Here is an 8,855-nt window from a genome sequence, read left to right as displayed (position 1 = left end):
CAGCTTAGTGACACGGGTGTGTTTGGCTGACTTGGCCAGAAGCATTCTCAGGCATTCGGAACCACCTGTAGACGGTTCAGGGAGGTTTTGCTCAGACAAGTGAAGAGAGAGTTGCAGTAGTCTAAGTGTGGATAGCAGTCTCAAGTTCAGAGCGGGGTAGAGCTGGAAGTAGCTTAGAAATGTTCCTGAGATGGGAGAAGGAAAAGCAAAGAAGAAAACTGACCTGAAAATTCAGGTTGAGAGCTGGGTCAAAGGTCACACCAAGATTCCTGACAGAGGGTTTGGTGTGAGAAGCAAGCTGACCAAGAGAGTCTCTGACTTTGGGAACCAGCTTGTCTGGGGCACAGATGAGGATCCCAGTCTTATCTTCATTCAGCTGTAGAAAGCTCCCAGCCATCCAGGTTTTGATAGAGTCTAAGCAGGTGTGTAACAGCTGCAGCTTAGACATCTCATGGGGCTTGAAGGAAATGTACAGTTGGATGTCATCTGCATAAAGAGCAATGTTTGTAAAAACACGTCGGACATTACTAATGTGTTTCAATATTGTCCAACGAAAACCTTTCAATCATCGGGAGAATATGACCGACGTGCCTCTTTTCTTGTCTTGCCAAAATAAAATACACCTCCTGAAAACCGCAAATTGACTGTGTCACAGAATCAGAGCAAATTATCAACAGACATTTTTTTTCAATAATCCATCAGAAATCGTCTCTGTTCTCTGCAGCAGTTGCCAGCAGAAGTGCTTCTTTAGAGAATTTCAATAGATGCACGCGCGGCTCGCCGGAAGGTATGAGCGGCTGTATTACAAAGGCGAGGTAGCTTAAGATCATTTATTATTGTGATATTTGTGTAGAACTAAAACACCAGACAGAATGACATTTTGTCCTCAACTGCGGTTTACAAGAGTAGTTTACCAAACAGCTGAGATAAACCCACATCTCCAACTTTCAGTTTCACTCTTCAGTCAGCCACCTTGTCTCTTAAAGGTACAGTACCATTAGGCTACTTCACTCACAATAACCCCTTATTTACCATTATAACGTTTAGAAATATTTTCATTTGCATTCTGATGTTTCATATTAATACATTTTAATTAGACGATGATCTCGAATAATTTCCTGATAAACTCTGTTGGTTTATTTTCTAAGCAGAGGGACTGTCTAATCCTCCTTTACTGAAGGTTTCAGAAAATCACATTGGTGGTTCTTCTTTCAAATTATTTCAACAGATTATTTTCACAATAAAAATTTGTATTATGTGTAAAGGTCAGAGGTCACTACAATACCCACTGTTTAACAGTTACTAATCTGAAGCCCACGAGTGGTTAAAAAATGACGTCTACCAGTTTGGCAGGCGTGGCTCGTAAACGCTGAAAGATGGTAGGAGAGTCCTTTAAATGAGGGATTCTCTAACAGACCTGTTTTTTTCTTATCCTGTTAAACAGTTTCTAGTCATCGGCCCCTTAACCCTCCCAATGTCCTAATGGGTGTGACCCCACAACGAAAGCTGACCATTGAGCAGGGTTGATGGTTTATCCCTTGGGTCCATGTGGCAGGGATGAGGAGTGCACCACCTCACCCCTGCCTGTCACACCCTGTCCTGTCTCCCCATTTGGTTCAGCCTGCGTCCCTGATGATTGCTCCCACCTGCCTCTCGTTTTCCAATCACCCAAGCTCCCAGCCCTCTTGTATTTAAACCCCTCCAGTTCTGTGTCTCTTGTTGGCTCATTGTTCCCATGTCCTGCGCGTGTTTATTATTAAAAGACTTTACCTGTCCCAGGTTGTCTGCCTGCCTGATTCCTCCCCAGCGTTTGGATCCTTACCTCCGCTCCACTCACCAGCGCGTCATGACACTGCCACGTGGTCCTCAAGGGATAAACCATCAATCCTGCTCAATGGTCAGCTTTCCTCGCGGGGTCACCCATGAAGACAGTGGGAGGGTTAAAAAAAGATGACTTGTTCTGATGTATCCAGCATAAATGCTTCCTAATGCTGCTTCTTATTTTACCAGCTGCAGGAAGCACGTGGGCTACCGGGTCGACTGGCTAACAGGGTTAGTGGGGCAGAGTGCCGACTTTACACAGATGGTCGTTGCATTTTTTTAGTAAACAGTCATTGTCTGGGGGCCTCTGACCAGGTTGGGAATCACGCCATTTGTCTAGCTTTTCTGTACCCAACACAGAAGTAACACAAGGTGATCTGTATTGGAAACAAAAACACAACACAACAACACTGGACTTGGTAACAAGGTTGATCATTCAGTTCTCTTCAGCTTTTTGTTGCACTCTGAACCCGGAAAAGGCTGTGGGCAGCAAGGCAGCAGGCAGAAGACTCTGGAGCAACCAGTGCCTCCACCCCCTATTGGCTAGGGACAGAAGTTGGTAAATAATTAGCTTCTATCCAAAATAATATGACCACATGGTGTTTTTTTTTCCTTCAGCCGAAGGTAGCTTTGTACTTCTGCTACATCAGCACTGCACGCATCACAAAAGACAACCAGACTTTCCATTCAAATGAAGTGTTGCTGTTCTGGACACCGAGTTGATAAAAATGCTACACAGCTCCGAGACTGTCTTCAGTGATTAAAAATTAAATGCACAGTGAGCTCGCTGTATTAGTCTCCACACATCACAGCTCACCGGTGCTTTTGATTACTGAGCTACAAGCTGAGGAGGCAGAAAATGTGATTTATCAGTGGGATGCAGTTATTCATCACTTTACCTGAGGGAGCCATACAATCAACTCTCGGAGATTTGTCAGGAGGGGTGAAGTCAATGAGTGTTGATATTAATAGTGTTATAAGAAAAATGATGTGTGTGTGTGTGTGTGTGTGTGTGTGTGTGACTGGTGCCTGGCGGGGTAGTAGAACCCTACAGGCGCTATATAAATACAAGCCGTTTACCTAAAAGCTAAAACAACCTTTAAACAAAGTGTCAAAAACACTTTCAGATTAAACAAAACACCATTTTAACTTTGACAGTGTTATTAAAGTGATGGCAAACAGAGTTTACTTTGTGCATCTAATCTCCTTCTTAAAACTGAAATAGCTTCATTCATCAAACTGTTGGCCTGTCTAAAGGAGCTAAAACAGATGTGACTTGTAAAGTTGTGAAATTAGCAGGTCACAACCATTCTCCAAAGCCAGAAGTAAGGACTGCAGCATCAATGGTAAGCCCCGCCCTCTTCATTTAGGACTACAGGACATTTTGTTTATTCACATCAACACGTTCTCAAACCCGAAGCGTGGAAAAATGACGCGGGGTGACCAAGCGCTTGTTTCCAACGTGTTGGGAGGCGACGCGCTGTGCCAGAGTGTTGTTTGTTTGCTGCTGTAGTAAACAGTGTTGGGGAGAATACTTTGTAAATGTATTTAGTTACAGAATACTGAATACTTGCTTTAAAATGTATTCTGTAATGTATTCCGTTACTTTGTTTAATCTTGGTACTGTATTCAGAATACTTAGAATACTTTCCCATAAAAGCAGCATTTAGGGCTTTTAAATGTCACAATATGTGTCATGGTTCTGCCTTCTCTCTGCTGCTGCTGCTGCTATTTTCCCGTCGTTGTTTGCAGGTGAGCGTGTTGGGGAGCAGCAGCTGCAGCTAATTACCATCAGCCTGGCCGGAGGATTTAAGGAGCGGTGCTGCCACACCTCACCGCCGGTTGATACTCTACTGTTGGCTACATCTAGCTGCGTCCTTATCTGTGCCTTAAGACTTGTTTACCTGTACTAATCTAGCTCTGCATTCTTGTCTGTACCAGCCCTGGATTCCCTCCACCCGCCTGAGGTGTGCTTTATCACAGCGTCGCTCAGCTTCTCTGGCCTCCTGCTCTCCACCGCTCACCTGTCATCCTGGATCCAGCATCTCCTCCAGTGACCATCTCCTCCCTGCATCAACCTGACTTGCCTCTCCCTCCTGCCCCTCGCCCTGCTCAACTCCGTAAGCCCGTTCCTCTCATTATTATACATTTCCTGGTTCTCAGTTTCTAATTACTCTCACCGCTGTTCTTCTTAGAGTCGGAGTCGCCTCGTTTCCTGTCCCGTTTGGATCAGCGCCCTTAGTTTTCCCTTTTGTTTGTTTCCTTCTAAAATAAAGAGATTTTATTATATCTCTTACATTCACTGTGTGTGATTCTTCATGTGGGTTAAGAAATTACCACCCATCATGACGATATGTGTTGATAGCAATTCCCGCAGGAAAGCAGGGCATATTAATGCTAAATATCATGCACTGACTGGGGGAAAAAAACCAATAAAATTATATTTACTTTATATTAAACAGTCAATAGAAAATATATTTCTGTTTCTGTGAAAGTGCTTGAACATTGCACAGCATTACTGTCTGCAAGAAAATGTAATCTAGACAAAACTTCAAAATAATCGGGACTGGCCAATCACAGCGCATTTTTAGAAAAACGATGTATTTTCATTTTTTTGTGTTTTTGTAGATTTTCCACGATGGAATGGCGGACTGCCTCGTTGACAGTCATCCAAAGCAGTCCCATCACAGCGCTCTGTTTGAGCCAGTCATAGCACTCTGTCAGCCAAATGGACGAGATGTACCTGCAAGTTAGCAAACCAAGATGGCCACTGCTCCGTCGTGGTTCAATCACAGCGTTGTTTTGGTTTAGTGGGCCAATCACAGCACTGTGTTGGTGGACGGGATGTTACTGATAGAAAGATAGCGGTGGATCGTTTGAAACGGCTTTGGCATCAACTTTGGGCTATTTTTGACAGGGTTTTCTTTTAGTCAAGGGGGGGGTGGATGGAGGTACTCAAGTTTATTTTGAAAAGGACGTATTTGCATCTTTTTTGACGGAGTAGGGCGGACCGCATCATTGACTTGACATCCGTAGCGGTGAGTACGTCTGGTTGTTTGGTATCCAATAGCATGTGGGGAAAGACCGTAGATCCCACCCTGTGCTTAGAGCAGAGACTAGAAAGGGAGCAGAGAGCCGTCAATGAACCATAGACACTGCCCGACAATTTCTTTATTTATTTATTGAATTTCTTTATTCATCTTTCAGGTGAAAAGTGAGAAACACACAAGTATTCCAAGTATTCCAATGATATTACGAAAGTAACTGTATTCTAAACACGCTTAAAAATAGTAACTGTACCGGAAGTTACTCATAAGTATTCTAAATACGTAACGGCGGTACTAGTATTCCGGTACTCCACAACACTGGTAGTAAAATGAAGATTTCATCGAATTGTGACCTTTACCCTCTTGCTATTCCCCTCACCCCCATCCTAACCTTAAACCTCTTGCTCATGCAAAACTCTGCTTCTAGTTGAATCGTCCCTCTCCATCACGGTGAACGGGAAGTTTAGAATGAGCAACAGAGTTAAGGTTAGGATGAGGGTAAGCTGTATAGCGAGAGGTTAGAGGTTAAATGTCGGTGAAATGTGCGTTTTACCGCGGGCGTCAGAAAACAACGCTCTTGCTCATCTTGTCACCTGGTCACCCATCATCATGTCTCAATGCTTCTGGTGTGACGAGAATGTCTTGTTCTTGTAGTTAAGAAACGTTTTTGTGTAAGTTAAAAGATACAGATTGTTGAAGTTGCCAGCAAGTCAGCATTTACATGCGCACCTAAGTCTATCTACGGTAATAAACTGGGAGCCTTTATCCTAGCTTACATGCAGACTAGAAAATCAAACCTTTAATTGAAATGAGTTGATCGTTGTCACAGTGGGTGGTGACATGTGCACTTTCAGGTCAGCATCCTTCCAGTTAGCCTATGACAACACAAATGGGAAAGAAATGCTGGCAGGAGCGAAGCGGATGGAGTAAAACCAGGATGTTCACAATGGCCAAAGGAATGGAGGACAGCTATGCTGCAGCACAGCTAATTTGGTATGTACTGTACTGTCTGATGGTGTTACTGGTAAATGGTCTGTTTTTGTATAGCGCCTTCTTAGGGTTCAGTCAAATTAAGGTAGTAGTCCTGCCAGCACATGTAAGCGAGCAGTGTGTGTGTGTGTGTGTGTGTGTGTGTGTGTGCATTTTCTTTGTCTGCACCTCCTTTACAGGTTTCCATTGAAGGGCACTACAGAGACGCTCCTCACACACTTAGGGCTGTTCCTCAGTGGGCGACACAGTATTGGCCAGCAAGCCATTTTGGACGGTCTGACTTAAAAAATGACGACCCAATAATGAGTGACGGCTTATGAACTTGATGGCAAGCCATCCCCGGTTTCTGTAATATCAAGTCTAGAATTTGTCTTTTGTTGAAGTAAAATAAAAACCTGATTATTACACAAATCTCTTGGCAAAGATGTTCAAGTGGAAATAAGCAGATTCATGACGGACAGGACAGGAAAACAGACAAATAAACATTAAAACCAAACAAAGAGCTTAGAAAGGAAGCTGTAGGTAGAGTTATCACACTACACGTGTTACCTTTATAAAGCAATCATTAATAAGCGTGTAATGTTTATATGGTTAATGCAGTTCAGATCCCCTTCAAAACTCAGTCCCACACCCAGGGCCGTGTCAAGGCATCTTGGGGTCTAGGCAGAAAAAGCACGCACGCACGCACACACACACACACGCACACACGCACACACGCGCGCACGCGCGAACGCACGCACACACGCACACACGCACACACACACACAGCTCCCCGGAAGCATCTGTGTAAGTCGTCCCCTGCCAGCACAGATCCCTTTTGCAGCTGAGGCAACAGGGCTCAAGAATGAAACACGAGTCGGAAACTTCCTGCTGCACAGTTGTCAGATCAGCTGATCAAGAGGCAGAGGAAAAACAATAAACCTTCAACCTTATTTTAATATTGTCAACAATAAAACACACCAATGCATCATCTATCCTGCAGTCATTCGCTAGTTAAGCTTTATTCGTATAAGCAAAAGAAAAACATGGAAAATGATTCAATGACTGATGACATTGTCTCCTAAAGGTCAACTCACCTGTACTAGCCTTTCGCTTTCCAGCTGGATTCCTCCTCATCTCTTTCAACCTCCTCCTCTTTTTGCTCTTCTTAGTTTATCTAATTCATGTTCATGTTTCTTTTTTTATTCATAATGGTTTTTTGAAATAGAATTTCTCTATAGCACTGATTGGATTTTCCAAAGAGACCCCAGTTTGTTAAAGCTGATGTAAAGTTCACGTTGTAATGGATTTAGTGTTTTCCATTTTTGTAGTTTTTATAAGCACCTGGTATTATTGCTTGTTTCCTTCCTCATGAGCAGAGTTTAGTTAAAACGCACTTTTCCATTTATATTATCTTGCTTTTACCGATCCTGATGGCAGCGTCTGGTTTACTGCCATCTGGTTCTTTAGAGAGAAATTACAAAGGCCTTGTTTTTTGTTAAGGGACCGTCTTGCTGCCTCCAAAGAGCAGCACAATACAAGGTGAAAGTGTCTCCAGGTCTCAGTGTCCTGCATTTAAATCGGATGAAAGTTGGATAAAGAGCATAGGAGGAATGTGCACAGAAGGCTGAAGGCTTACAAACAACATGGTGTAAAGTAGGGCTGCTCGATCATGGCAAAAATGATCATCACAATTATTTAGACTGAAATTGAGATCTTGATTCCTTAAGGTGATTTTTAAATGAATGTTGATTTGTTTTACCCATTTGTTTGTTTATTCAGTCATAAAATTGCACAGGGCACAATCAGGACAAAAATAAATAAGAAAAAGAAACAAAATAATCACTAAAACAACTCCTGATTCCTGGTACAAAAAGGCCAATTGCTCATAGTTTATGAGGCTGAGATTTCACTTATTTAAGCATACCCAATACAACTCAAGCTTGCAAATACTGACAGCAATAATTATACAGTGCATTTATAATGTAAAATAAAAACAAACATATAAACATATGTTTTAGTGACATCAACAAAATGTTGCATAATTATTTAGTCATGTCCAGCGGTGCTGTAGGGAAGTGAAGCAGCAACGTGTCGCTCAGAGAGAAGAATTAATATTTATCAGCGTGAGAAACTTAATTCCATCTATTTCTAAACTATTATTTACAGGTCCTGTCAGTTAATGTAATTATTGTCCCAGGCAGCGATTGGAGGTGTGCTGCAACCTCCCCAACGCAAGCTGCGAGTGAGTGTTTAACACGCCACACGTGCACATTTAGCAGCTTTTTAGCGGCTCAGGAGCCTGCAGGTGTGTCACTCACTCTGGCTATCCAAGATGGTGCCGGTTCTGTCGCGACCAACACAACATCCTTCCCTTCCCCTAATGTCCGGAAGGACGGTCCGTAGTGCAGGTTGAGTGTTTTGCTAACCTGCAGGAAATGTTGACGACAGTTCTCCAGAAAGTAGCCAAGGGTCACCAGAAATGCTTCTATGTTGTTTGCTAGGTGCTTTTAGGATTTAAAAAGTCAAGAAGAGGGTCTTAAAAGTTGTTAGAAATAGCAGCAAAGTCGATAAGTTGGCGACACTGTGGAAGGAGCGCTTGATTTTGTAACTCGGAGCAGCGCAAGAGGAAGGAGAAGATAATCGGCTCGTTTTGTTTTTATAATCGTCCAAAACTCAGATCGTAGTTGAGATTAAAATTTGATTAATTGAGCAGCCCTAGTGTAAAGTCAATCTAAGCGTAACAGATTTTTTATTGTGACACTGTTTTATTGTAATGAACCTGCATTTATAACCTTCGATCTCACGTGTCCACCTCCCCAAACTCCCCTCTCGCACCAACCTTCAGAGCTGCTGATCTGCAGCTCAGTATGAACAAACCTTTAAGCAATGCCACGCCGTGTCACAGATCATATACATGTTGGTTCACTCCAGCCTTCCACATACGACATGCCCTCTGCGACACAATCCAGGAAATGTGATTCAACCAAGGATGAGGGTGGGTGTGCAGACTGACAG

This window comes from Nothobranchius furzeri, chromosome 11 (genome assembly GCF_043380555.1).
Source record: "Nothobranchius furzeri strain GRZ-AD chromosome 11, NfurGRZ-RIMD1, whole genome shotgun sequence".
Taxonomy (NCBI): Eukaryota; Metazoa; Chordata; class Actinopteri; order Cyprinodontiformes; family Nothobranchiidae; genus Nothobranchius; species Nothobranchius furzeri.
The sequence above is the reverse complement of the archived record's forward strand: the minus strand, read 5'-3'. Positions refer to the sequence as shown.